The sequence below is a fragment of the Leptonychotes weddellii genome, chromosome 11 (genome assembly GCF_054177405.1).
Source record: "Leptonychotes weddellii isolate Sample4059 chromosome 11, ASM5417740v2, whole genome shotgun sequence".
Classification (NCBI taxonomy): domain Eukaryota; kingdom Metazoa; phylum Chordata; class Mammalia; order Carnivora; family Phocidae; genus Leptonychotes; species Leptonychotes weddellii.
In genome coordinates, this window is record NC_138379.1 from 88,342,039 (window position 1) to 88,360,168 (window position 18,130).

At 40.5% G+C, this 18,130-nt stretch overlaps 1 long non-coding RNA gene across 2 annotated transcripts in view; it reads right to left on the reverse strand.

Moving 5' to 3' along the window:
* LOC145716325 (uncharacterized) overlaps window positions 1-18,130 on the reverse strand; it is a 123,506-nt gene that overhangs the window by 35,630 nt on the left and 69,746 nt on the right. For both annotated transcript variants that reach the window (XR_014138941.1, XR_014138940.1), the window contains exon 2: window positions 10,279-10,394. This is a non-coding gene — a long non-coding RNA (uncharacterized LOC145716325). The remainder of the gene's footprint in view (window positions 1-10,278; window positions 10,395-18,130) is intronic.

Sequence of the window (18,130 nt, forward strand, 5' to 3'; positions counted from 1 at the left end):
CTGTCAGAATAAAAGATGTTGTTCTTAACTTTTTCCATGGCACTTGTATATAAGTCCACAGTTTGTGACCTGTTTTACAGTTGGCTGACTGCTCTCTCCGTCCCCCAACCTCCGCCCTCTTATTAAACAAAAGACTTGCATGTTCTGGGAAGTGTTGGCAACAGGGCCATGCCACTGTCATCCAGGCCATGCTACAATGTGGTGGAAAGAGCCCCCGGCTGGAGCTTGAGAGCAGCTCTGGCCACTGTGGGGTGTGTGCGACGGGCTCCGGACCAGGGTCACCCCAGCGGTCGGTGCGGGTCGAGGGCAGCAAGGGACAGCTGCTGGAAGAGCCGTGTGCTGCAGCTTCCATCACAAATGCTGGAGTATCATCCCTCCCCCTCCTGCTCACCAGGCTCGCTGGCTCTCCACGCACTGTCAGCTACTTCTCTCTTCTTCCAGCTGTAACCAACGTGTCTCTACTTCATTCTGTTTCAGATTCCTTCAACAAATATTTATTAAGCACCTACCATGCAAGCTACAGCTCTTCACCACACCTCAGTCCACCATTCATACTCACTTCTCGCTCAGAAATGGCTCTGGACAAGGACCCCCTGTGTATCGTTAAACTATCCAGGTCTCTCTCCACAGCAGCTGAGAGTGCTGATCCCTGTGTGTCTCATGAATTCTGCTCATCCTTTGCCTTAAGAACCCTCTCTCGTGGTGTTGCTCCTTCCTCTGATGCGTCCTTCTTGGACTCTTCCCCGTTCCTTGTCCTTTTTTGACATTCAATGTTGATATGTCCCAGAGTGACATTCCTAACCCTCTTCACTTTTAATTCTGCACACTGCCCTGGGTTACCCCATGTCTTCTTAGGGCTTCAGCCATCATCTACAACAAAACCCAGAGGGCTACATTTCTAGCCCAAGTATGTCTTCTGAACTGTGGACATATTTAGTCAGCTCCTTGCACAATACAACCACCTGTTCCAGTTACTATAGCTGCATAACAAGTCATTCCAAAACTTAGTGGCACTGAACAACTGTTGGTTGGGTCAGGAACTTGAGGCATAGCAAAGACCATTGTTTCTGCTATATGATGTCTGGGGCTTCATCTGGAAGGACTTAAAGGCTGGAGTGATTTAACAGCTGAAGAATGGAATCATCTGCAAGCATCTCTACTCATATGCTAGTGGTTGATACCTGTCATGATGTCACATGTCTGTTGGCTGGGATCTCATCTTCTCTCTGGGCCCAGACTTCCTCACAGCATGGCAACCTCAGGGTCACTGGACTTCCTACAAGGCAGTTCAGGGCTCCAAAGGTGGATGTCCTTGCTAACAATGAAGAAGCTGCATCACCTTTTGAGACCTAGCCACAGAAAGTACTTAGTGTCACTTCCCTCACTTGATACCAGTTACAAGGGAGTCACAAGCCCACCATATTCAGAGGGAGGGGATGAGACCCCACTGGTGATGGGGAGAGCGGAAAAGCAGTAAGAGAGCACCTAGGACAGGAGGTGCTCCATCTTTGGAAAGTACAGTCTGTCACATCGCTCCTCTCCACCCCCAGCCTCACACATACTCCATCTGCACAGATGTTCCATACTGCCACGTACACTCTCTTCCCTCCAGGCCTTCACACATACTGTTCCCTCTGACCAGAGTAGCTTTTCCTGTCTCCTAGCTCCCACCAGTATCTGATTTTTTATCTCACTTCTATTTGTCCTTCAAGCCTCATCTCAGATGCCACTTCATTCAGATCCAAGTTTGTCCTTACAAGAGAGGCAGTGTCCACCACCTCACCTTGCTTTCCGCCCTGTCGGCCCTTACTCATTCAACAACTGGATGTGGAGGGACATCCCATGCTTGAACTCTGAGTCACTAACCTGAGTTCAAAGTCTGGTTCTGCCACTTGCTGATTGTGTGAATCTGAGCAAACTGCCTAACTTCATAAAACTCTAGTTCCCACATTTATAAAATAAGAAAATTATTATATTACCTTTTATAGCTGAGGATTAAATGGGATGGTGTAAAGATATTCACCCATAGGTGCTAGCTATTAACATGATCCTCAGAGCAGCTGTATGGGCCAAAGATTAATTTTAAGAACTGGTATTGCAATGCAAACACTTCCCTTCTAGCTTTAAGAGCTAGATTGCTCAAAAAAGTGAACTTCTTAAGCTATATTTAATATACAGCCAACTACTGTCTCTTTCTATACTTTCTTATTTTAATGGTTATATTTAATGTACATTCAGTATTTAGACAGCCATTCCTAGGTACTAGCATTTGTATAGTATGTCCTATATTTGGTACAGCTAATTATTTCTCACCAAACATATACTTTTACTCCTACTGATGTTAAGAAGAATCCTCTGCTTTTAAAAAGACAGTCACCCCAGATATCTCTCCTATGAAGGGTACCTCTCTGCTTGCACCACTGACCCCAGGAGGCAGCTAATTCAGCATAATTACTACCCACATATGACTTCTCTTTCTCCCTTTGGCTCCATTAACCAGTGTGCTTGGTGCTCACCATCCACGGCTTTAGTTTGCTCTGGGGATTACATATAGTGTTCCCCATCATTGTCCTTGGGTAGAAAACAGGCCCTGTTAAAATATTTACAGTGAAAAGCCACATTCTTCTGGTGATTTTGAGGTGGTGTTTTTGGCTTTGGGTGTTTTCTGTTTATTTCTGTTTTTGTTTTGCTTCTTTTCATTGAATTTTTCTAACTTGCCAGGCGGTTACTATTTGCACAATTTGTGTGGACGGGTTGTTTGTTTTATGCATCACTATGCCAAGGAAGAAAAGCTTTCAGTGTTGTTTAAATACTACATGAAAATGACCCAATATTCCAGCTCCACATCTGTTTGAGCAGAGTACAGAGAATAAAGAGCAATGGAGAAGACAGGGGAGTGAAAAGCTATGCAAGAGTCAAAGTTCTCCTTTGAAATCAGTTTCCTATATATTACTCTTTCCTTTGACACAGGATAATTGTATTATTCAGTAACAAGGATGCCCACTTTCACCTCTCCTATTCAACATAGTACTGGAAGTTCCAGACAGAGCAGTTAGGCAATAAACAAATAAAAAAATATGGTATGCAAATTGAAAAGGAAGAAATAAAATGATCTCTGTTTGCAAACACCATGATCTCATATGTAAAAAACACAAAAGATTGCACAGAACTACTGTTATAACTAATAAACTGAGCAAAGTTGCAAGATACAAAATCAACATAAAAAATAATTTGTATTTCTACACACTAATAAACAATACAAAAATAAAACAATTTCATTTATAGTACCACACACACATGCACATAAATATCTGGAAATAAATTTAACTCAGGAGGCAAACACTGAAAACTACCAAAAAAATGCTGAAAGAAATGAAATACAGATAAATAGAAAGCCCATTTTCATGGACTGGAAGACTTAATATTGTTAAGATGTCAATATTACCCAAAACAATATATAGATTTAATGTAATCTCTGCCAAAAATCCCAGCAGCATTTTTTGCAGAAATAGAAAAAATCCATCCTAAGATTTATGTTGAATCTCAAGGGACTTTGAAGAGATAGAAACAATCTTGAAAAAGAAGTGCAAAGTGGAGGCCTCACAATTCCTGATTTCAAAACTTATTACAAACTATCGTAATCAAAACAGTGTGGTGTTGGCCTAAAACAGACATATAGACCAACAGGATAGAATAGAGAGTCCAGAAATGAACGCTTGCATATATGGTCAAATAATTTTCCACAAGGGTGCCAAGACCATTTGATGGAGAAAGGGCAGTCTCTTCAACAAATGGCTTTAGAAAAACTGGAGATCCACATGCAAAAGAGTAAACGTAGATCCTTACCTTATGCCATTGACAAAAATTAACTCAAAATTGGTGAAAGACCTAAACCTAAGAGCTAAAACTCTAAAGCTCCTAGAAGAAAACAGAAGAAAATCTTCATGACATTGGATTTGGCAATGATTTCTTAGATATAACACCAAAAGCATAGGCAATAAAAGAAAACAGTAGGTAAAATGGACTACACACAAAAAAGAAAGCTTCTGTGCATCAAAGGACACAATCAGCAGAGTTAAAGGGCAACCTACAGGATGGGAAAAACATTTGCAAATCATGTCTGATAAGGGGTTAATATCCAGAGTACATAAAGAACTCCTACAAGTATGGGGTACCTGGGTGGCTCAGTCGGTTAAGCATCTGACTCTTGATTTCAGCTCAGGTTATTGTCTCAGGGTCATGGAATTGAGCCCTGTGTGAGGCTCCATGCTCAGCGGGGAATCTGCTTGGGGGTCTCCTTCTCTCTCCCTCTCCTTTTGCCCTACGCCCCCCCCAAAATATATAAATCTTAAAAAAAAAAGAACTCCTACAAGTCAATGTCAAATAAATAAATAAATAACCAGACTTAAAAATGAGCAGAAGACTCTAGTTGATGTTTCTCTAGTATGATATACAAATGGCCAACAAGCATATGAGAAGATGTTCAGCACCACTAATCATTAGGGAAATACAGTAAGAACCACGGTGAGATACCTCATAACTCATTAGGATGTTTACTTGCAAAAAAAAACCAAAACAGAAAATAAGTGTTGTAGGGATGTGGAGAAATTGGAACCATCGTGCACTGTTGGTGGGAATGTGAAGTGGTACAGTCACTGTGGAAAACAGTATAGCAGTTCCTCAAATAAATAAAATAGAGAGTTAACTAGGACCCAGCAATTCCACTTCTGAGTATGTACCCAAAAGAATTGAAAGTGGGGTCTTGAAGAGATATTCATATATCCACATTCATAGAAGCCATTATTAACAATAGTCAAGAGGTGAAAGGAACCCAAGTATCCATCAGTAGATGAATGGATAAATAAAATGTGGTATATACAGACAATGGAATATTATTCAGTTTTAGGAAGGTAATTCTGTCAAGTGCTACAGCATATCGAATCTTAAAGACATGTTAAGTGAAATAAGCTAGTTCCAAAAAGACAAATACTGTATGATTCCAGTAAATGAGGTACCTAGAGTAGTCAAATTTGTGGAGACAGTAGAATAATCATTGCCAGGGGCTGGGGAGAGGGGGAAATGGGGAGTTGCTATTTAATGGGTATGGAGTTTCAGTTTTGCAATAGGAAAACATTCTGGAGATTGGTTGCACAACAATGTGAATATAATTAGCACTACTGAATTGTACACTTCAAATGGTTAATTTTATGTAATGTGTATTTTACTACAATCAAAATTTTTAATTGAAAAAATTTACTAGCTTGTTAATTCATGAGGGAGAAAAGAAAGAGTCTACATAGTAAATAATTTAGAAATTCTATTAATTCAAGCTTATAAAAGATATGAAGTCAGTCTTTAAAATGTAATGTCCTCTTTCAGCTGAAAAGCTCTTCTAAGAAGAGACTTAGAATATTTCCCACTTACACTCCAAGCTCCCCTGCTCTTTAGCAGCTCCCAAAGACTTCTGGACATTTCCTCGAGCAAACCTCTCTATCTGTGATCATTTTGAGAAAGGGGATAACATGGAGGCTTATAAGACAGAGATCTAATACTTTTTAGCAAGTGTTAAACTGCAGAGTAGCATGTAACAAATGGGACAAATAAGGGAACAAGTCCAAAGCTCAAAAAGTAACTCTTTTCCAACATTTATTTAGTTGAATGTGTGTTGTGCCAGGGCACTATTCTGAGAGTCAGAGGACTTGAGTTTTAGTCCCAACTCTGCCACAAAAGAGCTTCCTGAGCTTAGACAAGCACCTCATTGTGTCCTTTGTAATATGAGCAATTGGGTAAAATTACTAAGGACGCTGCCCACTCCTCCTCAACACAGAGGAAAACATGTTAGGCATCTATTTCAAGCGGAGATTAATCATCCTGCTTGTGTAGTCCCAAACTCGTAAAAGAGCAGCAAAGACAATTCAGTACACCGAAGTCTTCAAGGAATCGCTGGAGAAATCCGGCAAGATCCCACCCACCCTGTAACACCCTTACTGCTATTACCAACTCACTTGAAGCTGTGTGGTGGGAAACTGGAAGCTGGTGTCACAAAATGCCGTTGTCTACACTCCCCATCACATAGCCCTACTGAGGGTAAGTATGTCTGCACTCTGGGACACAGAGGCCTCTTCCAACTACAGAGTGAATCACTGGTGGGGTCATGTTCTCGGGGAAAGTAATTTTCACTTGGGCACGTTTATCCCCCAGAAACTGCTCCCAGTCTAACTGCTCACTAACGTGAGCCCCATGACAAGCCTAGACTCAGGCCCCATCCTCGGTGTGCAGGCGGGGCATGGCATTGTCCCAGGCAGTCCAAACAGAACTCAGGGCCTCACCTCCCACCTGCCCCTCCTCCCACCACTACTTCCTGCCACGTACAACACTCCACGGAAAGGACTGAGGAAGAAAACGTGTATTTCTTTTTCTTTCTGACAAAAATAAATGTTCATATCATGTTTTAGAGTCTCCAGTGAAGTTTTCGCATGCTTATCTCATGTAATCCTCACAAGAATGAGATGAGGTAAGTGGTATTTTACCCCTTTTCATAGACAGAGAAACTCAGACCTGGAGGGTTGTGTAGACTGTCACAAATGACCAAGCCCACAAATGGGGCATCCTTACCAGAGGTCACTAATGACAGCTGAGATCTATCAAGTTCTTGTCTTCAGTCTCTGAAAACATTGCTGCTGGGTCCAACCAACAGTGTGTACTCAATGCCTATGGACTTTATAGTAGACGATCACAAGCTGCTTTTGATATAAGGAAGAACGATTGGAATACCAGCTCCACCTCTTGCTAATTTATAACTGGGTTTGAGTTACTCTTTTCTTCATTCATTCAGCAATATTTACTAAGTGCCCTAAGTACCAGGGGATGAACGTGCTAATTTAAATAGCATGGTCAGGGAAGGCCTCTTTCAAGAGATGGGATTTGACCCGCAACCTGATTAACAAAAACAATCTAGACATTTGAGAAATCCAGGGCCAAGGGAATAGTAAGTCCAGAGGCTCTAAGGCAAGATGAATTTGGGGTTTCAAACAAAAAGATGCCCCCTGAGTCTGGAGAATAGAGAAGGAAGAGAAGAAATAAGAGAACTAAGCTGGGCCATATTATAGAAGATATGTAGGCCAAAGTAAGGAGGTTGGATTATTCTAATCACAATAGGAAGCCACTAAATTTTTAAACAAAAGAGTAACACTATCCGATTTATATTAACTGCACATAATGTAACTTTTCTAAGCCTGCATTTCCTCATCTACAAAATTCTTATAATAATAGTAGCTACTTGATAGTTTCATTGAGAAAACTCAATTTGGCCAATGACAACTCAATATATAACAGCTACTACTACTACTACTATTATTATTATTAAGAGATGGATGACATTTGCATATGATGTCATGATAAGCAGTATAATAATCAGAATATACTATATAATACTCATAACTCACACTAAAGGTGTAAATTTGCATATAGACACAAAGATTTCCAGCTGACTTCAGTCTGTGAAAACTGAACTGGAAAATCTGGAGTTGTCTGCTGCTTTGTGACTCAGCCTTATTCCCTGGGAGAGGTGAAGGAGAACTTAACTGTTTCAGTAGAGATTATCTTGTTCTCTGCCCTCCAACTTTTTCTTCTTTCAGGTTGGGTCTCCAGAAGGCGTCTTTGGATTACTTGTCCCATCCCCATCCATGGTTGTGGCAAAAACTGTTGGCTATTCACCAAACCATTTCCTCTTCTTCCTGGAGTCACAGCTGGATTGCCTTTCCCAGGTGCCCTTGGCCACTTAGCAGTAGCCCAGAGACTAAATATTACCAGAGGGGATTTGTACCACTTCCTGGTCAGCCTACCCTGTAAAATCTTCTTACGTAATATCCTCTGTGCTCTTCCCCCTTACCCTGGCTAGATGTCTATGCCTGGAACAATGATGGAAACCATATATTAAAGATGGTGGAACCTCCATGAACCTGGGTCCCTAACTGATTTGCAGAGCCGAGTCCTCAGGCCTACCTGGAACTGTCTGGGACTTGTTACATGTTGTAGCAGACTGAATAACAAGTCCAAGGTAATGCAATTCTGCATTCCATTTCTACAGTCTGGTTATATTAAAAATCTCAGATGTTTGTGACCTAATTTCTGAAAATACATGGTTCTTAGTAAGGAAGTCTTCAGTTGACACTCATAAGACCCTAAAAGTTCTTCTCCGTCTTGATGGCATATTTTTCACTTTCCAGCTGCGTCTGTCCATCAGCTTCTCTCTTAGATAGCAGCCTAAAAATTGCTATGCTGGATTTGTGTCTAGTTCAGTGATGAGTATCCAGAAAGAGAATGCAGAACCTTTATTTAGGGACCTTCAACCATTAACTTACCTCCTCCTTGAAATTATTTTAGGTTCAGCCTACTCTGTGTGCTCAGTGCACTGTGCTTCCCCCAGTAGAGCTGTATTTTTGGTGTGTCTGTCTCCTCCCCACAGCTCCCAAGGGCACGCTCAATGTCTAGTACAGCTTTGCGTCCTCAATACCTAGCACTGTGACTGGCCCATAGGAGGTGCTTAGGGATTGAATTAATTGAGGGGGAGGGTGTTGTGGTTTTCTAAACTTACTGATTTGACACAGCCATTAGACTCTTCTGCCCTAACAGGTGTCATTAACCAACATCCGAAAACTAACTACAAGCAATGTCTTAGACTCACTTTAGGAATGTTCCCAAGGCAACAGTTCTCAGTCATCAGTGCCCCCACCCAAGCTTCCCAACAGTGCTGTGATGTCTACATCATGTCCACAGTGCTTTCTTCTGCATGAATCATGAGCTCTAACTGGAGGCGGGGACAATGGCAGCTTACCACCATACAGAGCCCGGTAAACACCTTTGCAATTCCTGTCCTGCCCTCAGTGAGAACAAGAATGTGAGTGGTGCTCATCTTCCCCTTGGTACGGGACTAGGCTTCCAACATGTTAGAGGATCACTTAAAATAAAAAATTGGACTTGTTCACATTTTTAAAGACTTTTTAGCTCTCCAGCAGTCTTGTTTGATTTTGGCAAGGGGAGAAGAAATCACCATGGTCCTGTTCACTATAATTTTGTTGTTGTTGTTTCAAACTTGAAAACTTCAGAAAGAAGTGGTAGGGACCCTGAGAAACAGTGCTCCTTACCCAGTGGGAAAGGGCAAAGGCTTGGGAGTTTGATGGATCTAGATTTGAATTCAGATGTACCACTTACTAGCTTTCGAACCGGGGCACCTTGCTTAAATTCTCTGAGCCTGTTTTCTTGTCTGTAAATTGGGAGTGAAAATACTACCCCCTCAAAGGATTGCTGATAAGAAAGTGAGATAATGTATATGCTTAGCACCATACCTATCATCTAGTAAGTAATCAATACACATATTAACTATGATGATTATTATAAGCATCATTTTGGGTTTTTTGTGATTATCTTGCTCCTTAATTGAGTGAACTCAGGCTTGGAAAGATTAGTGATTTACACAACTAATGAGGGGAAGAGCAACTACAGTAAGTCAGATTATTCAGAGCCTCACTCTGGGGGTCTACTATCACAACACAAGCTTATCCTCATGCTCCAGGTTCTCAAGATCAATACAATGCTCCCCTCATTTGGAATACAATTCCATTTGTTCTCAAGACTTTCAAACAGATTGCCAGAAGAGACAGTTTTCCTGCCTTCAAGGCGGTCATAATTTCAACACAATCTAAAACCTTTAGATATAGATGGAAAAAGAAGATACTCCAATCACACACTGAGTTGGAAAAACAGATGTTCTATTATTTCCAAGACAATGTCTATAGGAAAAAGCTGGAGATAATTTGGAACCTTTCTAATAGGTTTTGAAGATGAAGAAAGTAGACACTCAAGCCAAGTAAATAAATTCAAGGGACACTAGGATCAGAGATGTGTTCCACCTTCAGGGAGGAGTGTGGGGGAAAGCCTGGAGAAGGATAATACCCATTAATGGTGAGAAAACTCTAAGAAGTGAGGTACTCACATACCACAGAAGTCTCAGACTGAACTCATATTCAATGTATCTTTACCTGAATCCATTATATCCAGTTCCTCACTAGCTAGGCCTTCTGTCACTGACTCTGCAGATGGCCTTCCAATCTCCTGTCCCCAAGCTAGAAATCTTTGCTCACCCTCAACTGTTCCTTCTTCCTCATACCAAGCCATCAGCAAATTCTCTTTTTCCAACCAAAAAACTCAATCCAGACTTGGAAACTGGCCCCACATCTCATGTCCACTGCCACTGCCTGGTTGGAGCATGGGCTGTACCTGTTGGAGATAGTCCAGCAGCCTCCTGTCTCACTCCCTTCTCTTCTAGAAGTCATCAGAGCATGGCAGCTGATACAGAAAATCAGCCATCCTTCAGTCGGGTAATGCATGTGCTTCTGTTTCAAACGGAAAAAAACAGACATAAATAAGGCAATTAGCACCATAGAGTGTGAAGATCTGTCAGCCACTGAATCAGTGAGAAAGTTTTGTTTTGTTTTGTTTTTAAGTAATAAACATCTATATCTGGTTGCAGAAGAGAAGCTTAGTTTTGTTTTAGCTGCAGGTATAACTAAACATTTTGATATTAAGAATTCTCCAGCTCCTTCTACAGTTGTAATATAGTAATGAAGACATTTTAGGGTTTTCATGTGAAATAAGAATGATTTAGTTGGACAATAAGTCTGAAAGAAAGATGAAACATTTCAATCTTTCAAGTGTTTACTTAGTGCTTCCTCCATATTGAACTCTGTCAGTCGGGTACCGTGATAATTGTTGCAAAAGAATTTTAAGACCTGGTCCTTGCTCTGAAGGACAACACAATCTCATCCTGGTGACAAAATGGAGACATGTGTTACCATCAGAGAATAATACAAGTTACCATTTTGTAGTATTAAGTGCAAAAAAAGAGAAAGAAATAGATAGACAAAGCCCCAGAACAGGACATGAAACTAATCTGTGAACAACTTGTTCCAGCTTCATAATGCTGTGTATTTCCAGAACATTAAAATTTAGTTCAGTCCATTTTTAAATGCTTTGTCAAGTTTCCAGGTCGTTTTAGGTGAACACTATTATCTGTTATTTCAAAACGTTGCAAATCATCATCCCAAGAATATGTAGAATTTCCTAGAATTTAGCTTGTACTGTTTTTAAACCATTTGTTCTACTGTAGTCAGATAATGGAAGAAATATGCATCTTCGGTCATGACTATTTGCTATAAGGCAACCATGAATGCTTTAGTAAATTGAATTTTTTTCAAAATCAATTTTCTTGTTCTTATTACTAAAGCAATCCATGCTAATTATGCAGAAAAGACAGAAAATGTAGACAAGCAAATGAACATAAAATAGTTAGAATCATCTTTTATTCATATGCATATACATTTTTTAAACAAGAATAGGGTAACACAGCACACCAATTTGTAACCTTTTGCCACTTAATATATTATGAATATTTTTCCTTATCAACAAATACATTTCTGTGATATTTTTGATGACTGCATAATATTCCATATTGCATGGACCATAATGTACCAAATCCAATGATTTTCACAGATTTTGGACTCAGGACTCCTTAAGATCTTAAAAATTACTGAGGACTCCAAAGAGTTTTTGATTATGTGGGTTATAACTATCAACATTTACCATATCAGAATTATGAGAGATTTTTAAATATTTTATTAATTTATTTTAAGATTCCAGTAATAAAACAATTACATGTTAACTCAAATAACACTCCAATGAAAAATAACTATATTTCCAAAACAAAAAAATTATAGGGAGAAGAATAACATTATTATATATTTTTGCAAATGTCTCTAAATGTCTAAAGAAGACAGCTGATTTCCTATATCTGCTTCATTTAATCTCTTGGTGATATAACACATCGTGTAGCCTCTAAAACACTGGTGACAGAATGAGAGTAAAAAGGACAAATGATGTCAGAGTAGTATTAGGAAGAGAATGTAATCTTACAGATCCCATAAAAGTGTCTTGGGGACTTTGCTAAAAGAATCTCTGGGACCCCCAAGAATCCCTGGACCATGTTTTGAGAAATGCTGATCTAACCAACGTCCAATTTGTGAACATCTGTAGTTTATAAACCGCATGATAACAGCAATACTTTCAAGATGTTTATTTTACTTGTTTGTTGATTTTTTAAAGATTTGAGAGACAGCGAGCATGAGCAGGGGTAGGGCAGAGGGAGAGAGAGAAGCAGACTCCCCGCTGAGCAGGGAGTCCAACATGGGGCTCAATCCCAGAACTCTGGGATCAGGACCTGAGCCAAAGGCAGACACTTAACTGACTGAGCCACCCTGGCACCCCTGAGTACATTATTTACTAAGCCAATGGAAAGGCTAGGATGTTGTCAATCATCAGCATGTAGCAAATATTTTCAATCATTGAAAAAATAACAACCACTTATTAACTACCTTGCACATAGTAGATCCTTCACCGAGAACTTGAGGTATTTTTATATAAATTCCTACAACACTGTGAGCTGAAGTATCCCATTTTTAAAAAAAGACTTATTTCTTTGTTTTAGAGAGAGAGAGAGTGGAGAAGAGGGGCAGAGGGAGAGAGAATCTCACAATGAGATTCTCCCCAATGAGCGTGGAACTGCAGTGCATGGGGAGTGCAGGTGAGAAGTGGAGGGGTGAAGTATCAAAGCATGCTAGGTTAGCATACTGACATAACCATACCCGTATCATGGTGATCTTTCAGAGCTTAACTAAGGAATTGGGAGAATTTGATTTTTCAAATACTTTTCATTTTACCTACTAGATAGCTGAATCACTATAGATGTAGCAGTGACATAAAAATCGAAACATTTACATAGTCTACATGATGCAAATTGTTTTTGTGTAGATGTTCCTACTACGTGTTTTTTTTTACCGCAACCTCTTATTATTTCCATATGTTTGCCTCTTCACACCAGTGAATAATTTCACTGATGCTCTGATAATAGTAATAACACGTCATAGCTTCCCTTGTTGAGAGGCGTCTACATACTAACCCCAGGCTAAATGCTTTGTACGGTATCTGCACTTTATCCTTACAACAATTCTGCAAAATAGGTTTTAATCACCACCATTTTACTGATGAAGAATCTGAGGCTTCAAGAGAAAAGAGGCTTAATTTGTTTTAAGATTTATGTATTTATTTGACAGAGAGAGGGAGAGAGAGAGAGCACAAGCAGGAGCGGCAGAGAGAGAGGGAGAAGCAGACTCCCCACTGATCAGGAAGCCTGATGCAGGGCTCGATCCCAGGACCCTGAGATCATGACCTGAGCTGAAGGCAGACGCTTAACCGACTGAACCACCCAGGCGCCCCAAGAGGAAAGAAGCTTAACATAGAGGAAACTAGGGCTGAACCAGAGCCTGTGTCTTTAACTGCTCCCCACTGCCTCCATCTCTTTCTGCTCTATAGCACACAGTAAATGCCAAAGGACTGAATGATGAGGAGATGAGACCACTACCACCTGCATCCCTAGGCACTGCCATCCTCCAGCCCCGAGGGCTATGAGCCTCTCCGCACGGAGGACAGCAACTCTGTGCTCAGGTCCTGTTTGACTCAGTCCCAGGTACAAGATCTGGCCAGTGCCTGTCTTCTGATCCACAATGGTGACAAGCCACTGAGCACAGCATGCACTGTGATTACTTCTTGCTTTTAAAATAGCATCAGTCATTTCAGAAAGGCTGGATTATACAATATGTTAGAAATTCATAACATTTCTTTCTGGAGTTGACACTGACCACTGGCTCAGATATCTATAATCAGGTTCTGGCCCTGGGCCATGTTTTTAGAAGAAAAACAAATTCCTGTAAAACATTCAAAGTGGGATGATCATAGCAACCCCATGACAATTACAGAACATAAGGATGGAGCTTCTAAAATAGGTTGAAATGTATAAAATACACTGAAACTTCTAAAAGAGCCTAAAAGGCTTTGGAAGAAAAGTTCTGTGTAAGATTAAAAAAATTATATATAAAGCCAAAGACTATAATATGTATATGTAAAACTATTTATTCATGTTAGCACATGAATGAAATGTGATGTACTGAGAATATATTTAATAGAAGCAAAAAACATCTATACAGACCAGATATCATCTGAGGCCCCTTGCTCTTGGGAGATCTGGAGCAACATGAGTTGAGCCCAAATCCACAGCCTGGGAGAATCCAGTGCCTCCTCCCCATTTTCTAGACTTCAGGGACATCTTTCCCAGACCTTACTCTGCCTCTCCATCTGTACTGCCTCAGTTCCATACCCTGTCCATCCAGGCACAGAATCCAGCCCCTGCACCACGTCTCCCTGACCTCCACACATACAAATCCACCTGCACCTAAGCACTGTGAAGGTTTGCGAACTTTCCTAATGATCTGGGGATTAGGAGGCTGAGTTAATGTTGGCATCTCATGCCCTCCTACCTCACCTCTTCCTTCCTTTCTTCTTCCTCCTTCTTCTCCCATTGGATTAACAAGAGGATTCTTTCCTTTCACATGTAGAGAAATTTGACTTATACCCAGCTGTCTCAGTTCTCTCCATCTCAGATAAATTCTGTGGCTTTCCTAAGAGGAACTGGAAAATCAAATTGTCTCCATCTACTTACCTATGTCCATGTCCATCCACAATGCATGAAGAGTCCATGGCTCTTTGCAACTCTGTTGCATATTTATGGGTTAGGACTCTTTGGTTTGCAAAGGGCAGAGACCCAGATCAAATTGGCATAAACACACAAGACAACCTGTGGGCTCATGAAATTAAAAAATCTAAGAGTCCGGGGCACCTGGGTGGTTCAGTCGGTTAAGCGTCTGCCTTCGGCTCAGGTCATGATCCCAGAGTCCTGGGATCAAGCTCCGCATTGGGATCCCTGCTCAGCGGGGAGCCTGCTTCTCACTCTCCCTCTGCTGCTCCCCCTGCTTGTGCTCTCTCTCTCTCTGTCAGATAAATAAATAAAATCTTAAAAATAAAATAAAATAATAAAATAAATAAAAAATCTAAGAGTCCACTAACCATGAATAAAGTTTGATGCAGGGGCTCAACGGAGCCATTGGGGTCTCCCTACATCACTCAGGTCTGCTTCCCCTCTAAGGTAGGTCCTTGACAAGTGATAGTCCTTTAGATTCCAGTCTTGGGAAAGGCTATAGCCTACTAGTAGATCATTAGGAAGTTGATCACATAATGTCTGTTTATGTTTGGTGCCTAGTACATTGCCTGGAACATAATGAGAACCCAATAAATATTAGTGAATTCAATTATTTTTTAACGAATATTTATTCAGCACCTATATGTGTCAACCTTGAGAATATAGTAGCACACCAAAGTTTCTGCTCTCATCCAGCTTAGATTCTGCTGAATGAAGTCATAAACAAATTAGACAATTTCACATAGTGATAGGGCTATGAATAAATTAAATGAGGCAATATGATAGATGGTGACCAAGGTGTGACAGAGGGCTCCCTAAGACAGGGTTAGGGAAGGATCTCTTTGAAGAGGAAATATTTGACCTTACATCTGGATGGTAAGAAGGAGCCAACTGTTTGAAAATAGAGAAGAATATTCCAAGCCAAGAGAAAAGCAGAGCAAAAGCCTTATGGCAGGAAAGAGTTTAGCAGGCCTAGTAGATGAGAAGATCAGTGACACTGGAACATTACAAATAAGGACAGTGCTATCATATGAGGTCAGGGAGGTAGGCAATTGACAAATCAGTGGGGCCTATAGCTCATAAAGGGTCATTTGGATTTTATTCTGGTGCAATGAGAAGCTACTAGAAGATTCTACATGAGAATAATGTGACCTGACTTACTTTTTTATGGTAAAATACACATAACACAAATGTTTACCATCTTAATTTTTAAGTGTACAATTGTTGTGCAAACAATCTCCAGAACTTTTTCATATCACAGAACTGAAACTATACCCACTAAACAACTCATTTCCCCCTCCTTCTGCCCCTGGGAACCACCATTCTACTTCCTGTCTCTATGAATTCGACTACATTAGATCTCTCAAATAAGTAAAATCATACCAAGTTTGTCTCTTTGGGACTGACTTATCACTTAGCATAATGTCTCCAAGTCTCATCCATGTTGTAGCTTGAGTCTGTGGCAGAATTTCCCTCCTTTTTAAGGCTGAATAATATTCCATTGTGTGTATACACCACATTTTGTTTATCTGTTCATCTGCTGATGAATACTTGAGTTGCTTCCACCCTTTAGCTATTGTGAATACTGCGGCTATGAACATGGGTGTACAAGTATCTCTTCAAGACCCTGCTTTCAACTCTTTGGGGTATATACTCAGAATTGAAATTGCTAGATCATAGGTAATTATACTTCTAATTTTTGAGGACTCTCATGGTGGCTGCAGGATTTTACATTCCCACCAACAGTGAATACAGGTTCCAATCTCTCCACATCCTCATCACACTTGTCACTGGCTGTTTTTCACACTCATCCTAATGAATGTAAGGTGATACACATCATGGTTTTCCTTTGCATTTCCCTAATGTTTAATGATGTTGAGCAGCTTTTTATGTGCTTGTTGGCCATTTGTATATCATCTTTGGAGATATATCTTTTCAAGTCCTTTGCCCATTTTTCAACTGGGTTTTTGGTTTTGGGTTGTTGACTTACAGGAGCTCTTTATATATTCTAGAAATTAACTCCTTATCAGATCTATCACTTGCAAATAGTTTCTCCCATTCTGTAATTGCCTTTTACTCGGTCATGCCCTTTGATGCACAAGTTTTTAATTTTAATGATAGTCCAACTTATCTGTCGTCTTTTTTCTTTTATTGTCTATGCTCTTACTGTCATGTCCAAGAAATCACTGCCAAGTCCAATGTCATGAGGCTTTAACCCTATGTTTTCTTCTAGGAATTTTATAGCTTTAGCTCTTACATTTAGGTCAACTTACATTTTTAAAAGATCACATTGGCCCCTAGTGGGAAATGGACTAGAGAGAGGCAAGAATGGAGGTCAGGAGATCAGTTAGAAGGCTCTTCCCATAGCAAGAGATAATGGTGACCTGGACCAGAAAGGCAGTGTGATGGTTTAATCCAACTGAACAAACACTTATTGAGTGTCTTCTGCAAGCTAATGCCAACTGTGGAGGGTTTATTGTGTGCTGGATGTAGCAGAGACTGCTGGCTACTTCCATAATATCCATGTTCCCTCTCTTTACTATGAGAACCTCAGTCTTGCTTATGATGCCAAAATGGTTGCCTGAAATATCTGCCCTCTCAGATTCCCTTTCAGGCAGGGGAGGGCACGAGAGAAGTTCTGGCCTGTGACACACAAATAGAAGTCTCATAGAGATTTCTGGGTGAGTTCTGGCTTCCCTGATAAAGGCATTACCCTTTCCTTCTTCTTTCCTTCTTCCTCTTTCCTGAACAGGACATGAGGCTGGAGGTGGAGTGGCCATCCTGTTATCATGACTTAACAAGCATTAAGAAGAAAGCCATATGTAAGAAACCCAGAGCAGAAAGTTCACAGGAGCCCGGGACACTGGCACCATCCGAGTCTCTACACCAGCCCTGCACTGCTTCCCTCAGGACCCCCCGATATCCCAGGAAAACAAACCCCAACTTGGTGAAGCCATGATTGTTGGAGCTTTAGGACATGTGGCCAAACACAAGTCTAACTCATACACAGACACAGTGCTAAGCATTTAGACACCATATTTTTTGGATCCTCAAAACAACTTTATTAAGTAGGTTCTAGTAGTTCCCATTTTATAGATGGTAACACTGACACTTATACACAGAACTGTTTTCCATATGTGAGACACTGGCTGGACAATAAGAAAACACAGAAAAATCTAAATTCATGAGCAATGGCATCAGAAGATCCAGACATCTCATGAATTATATGCAAGTACAAAAAAATAAATAATTCAAAAGGAAAATAGACAATAATGATCATCTCACTTATCTGGCACAGTCCTACTCATCTTTAAGACCCAGCAGAAATCAGAAGGAAAGCTCCCAGACTCATTCTATGAGGCCAGCATTACCTTAATCCCCAAACCAGGCAAAGACCCCATCAAAAAGGAGAATTTCAGACCGATAGCCCTGATGAATATGTATTCCAAAATCCTCAACAAAATCCTAGCTAATAGGATCCAACAA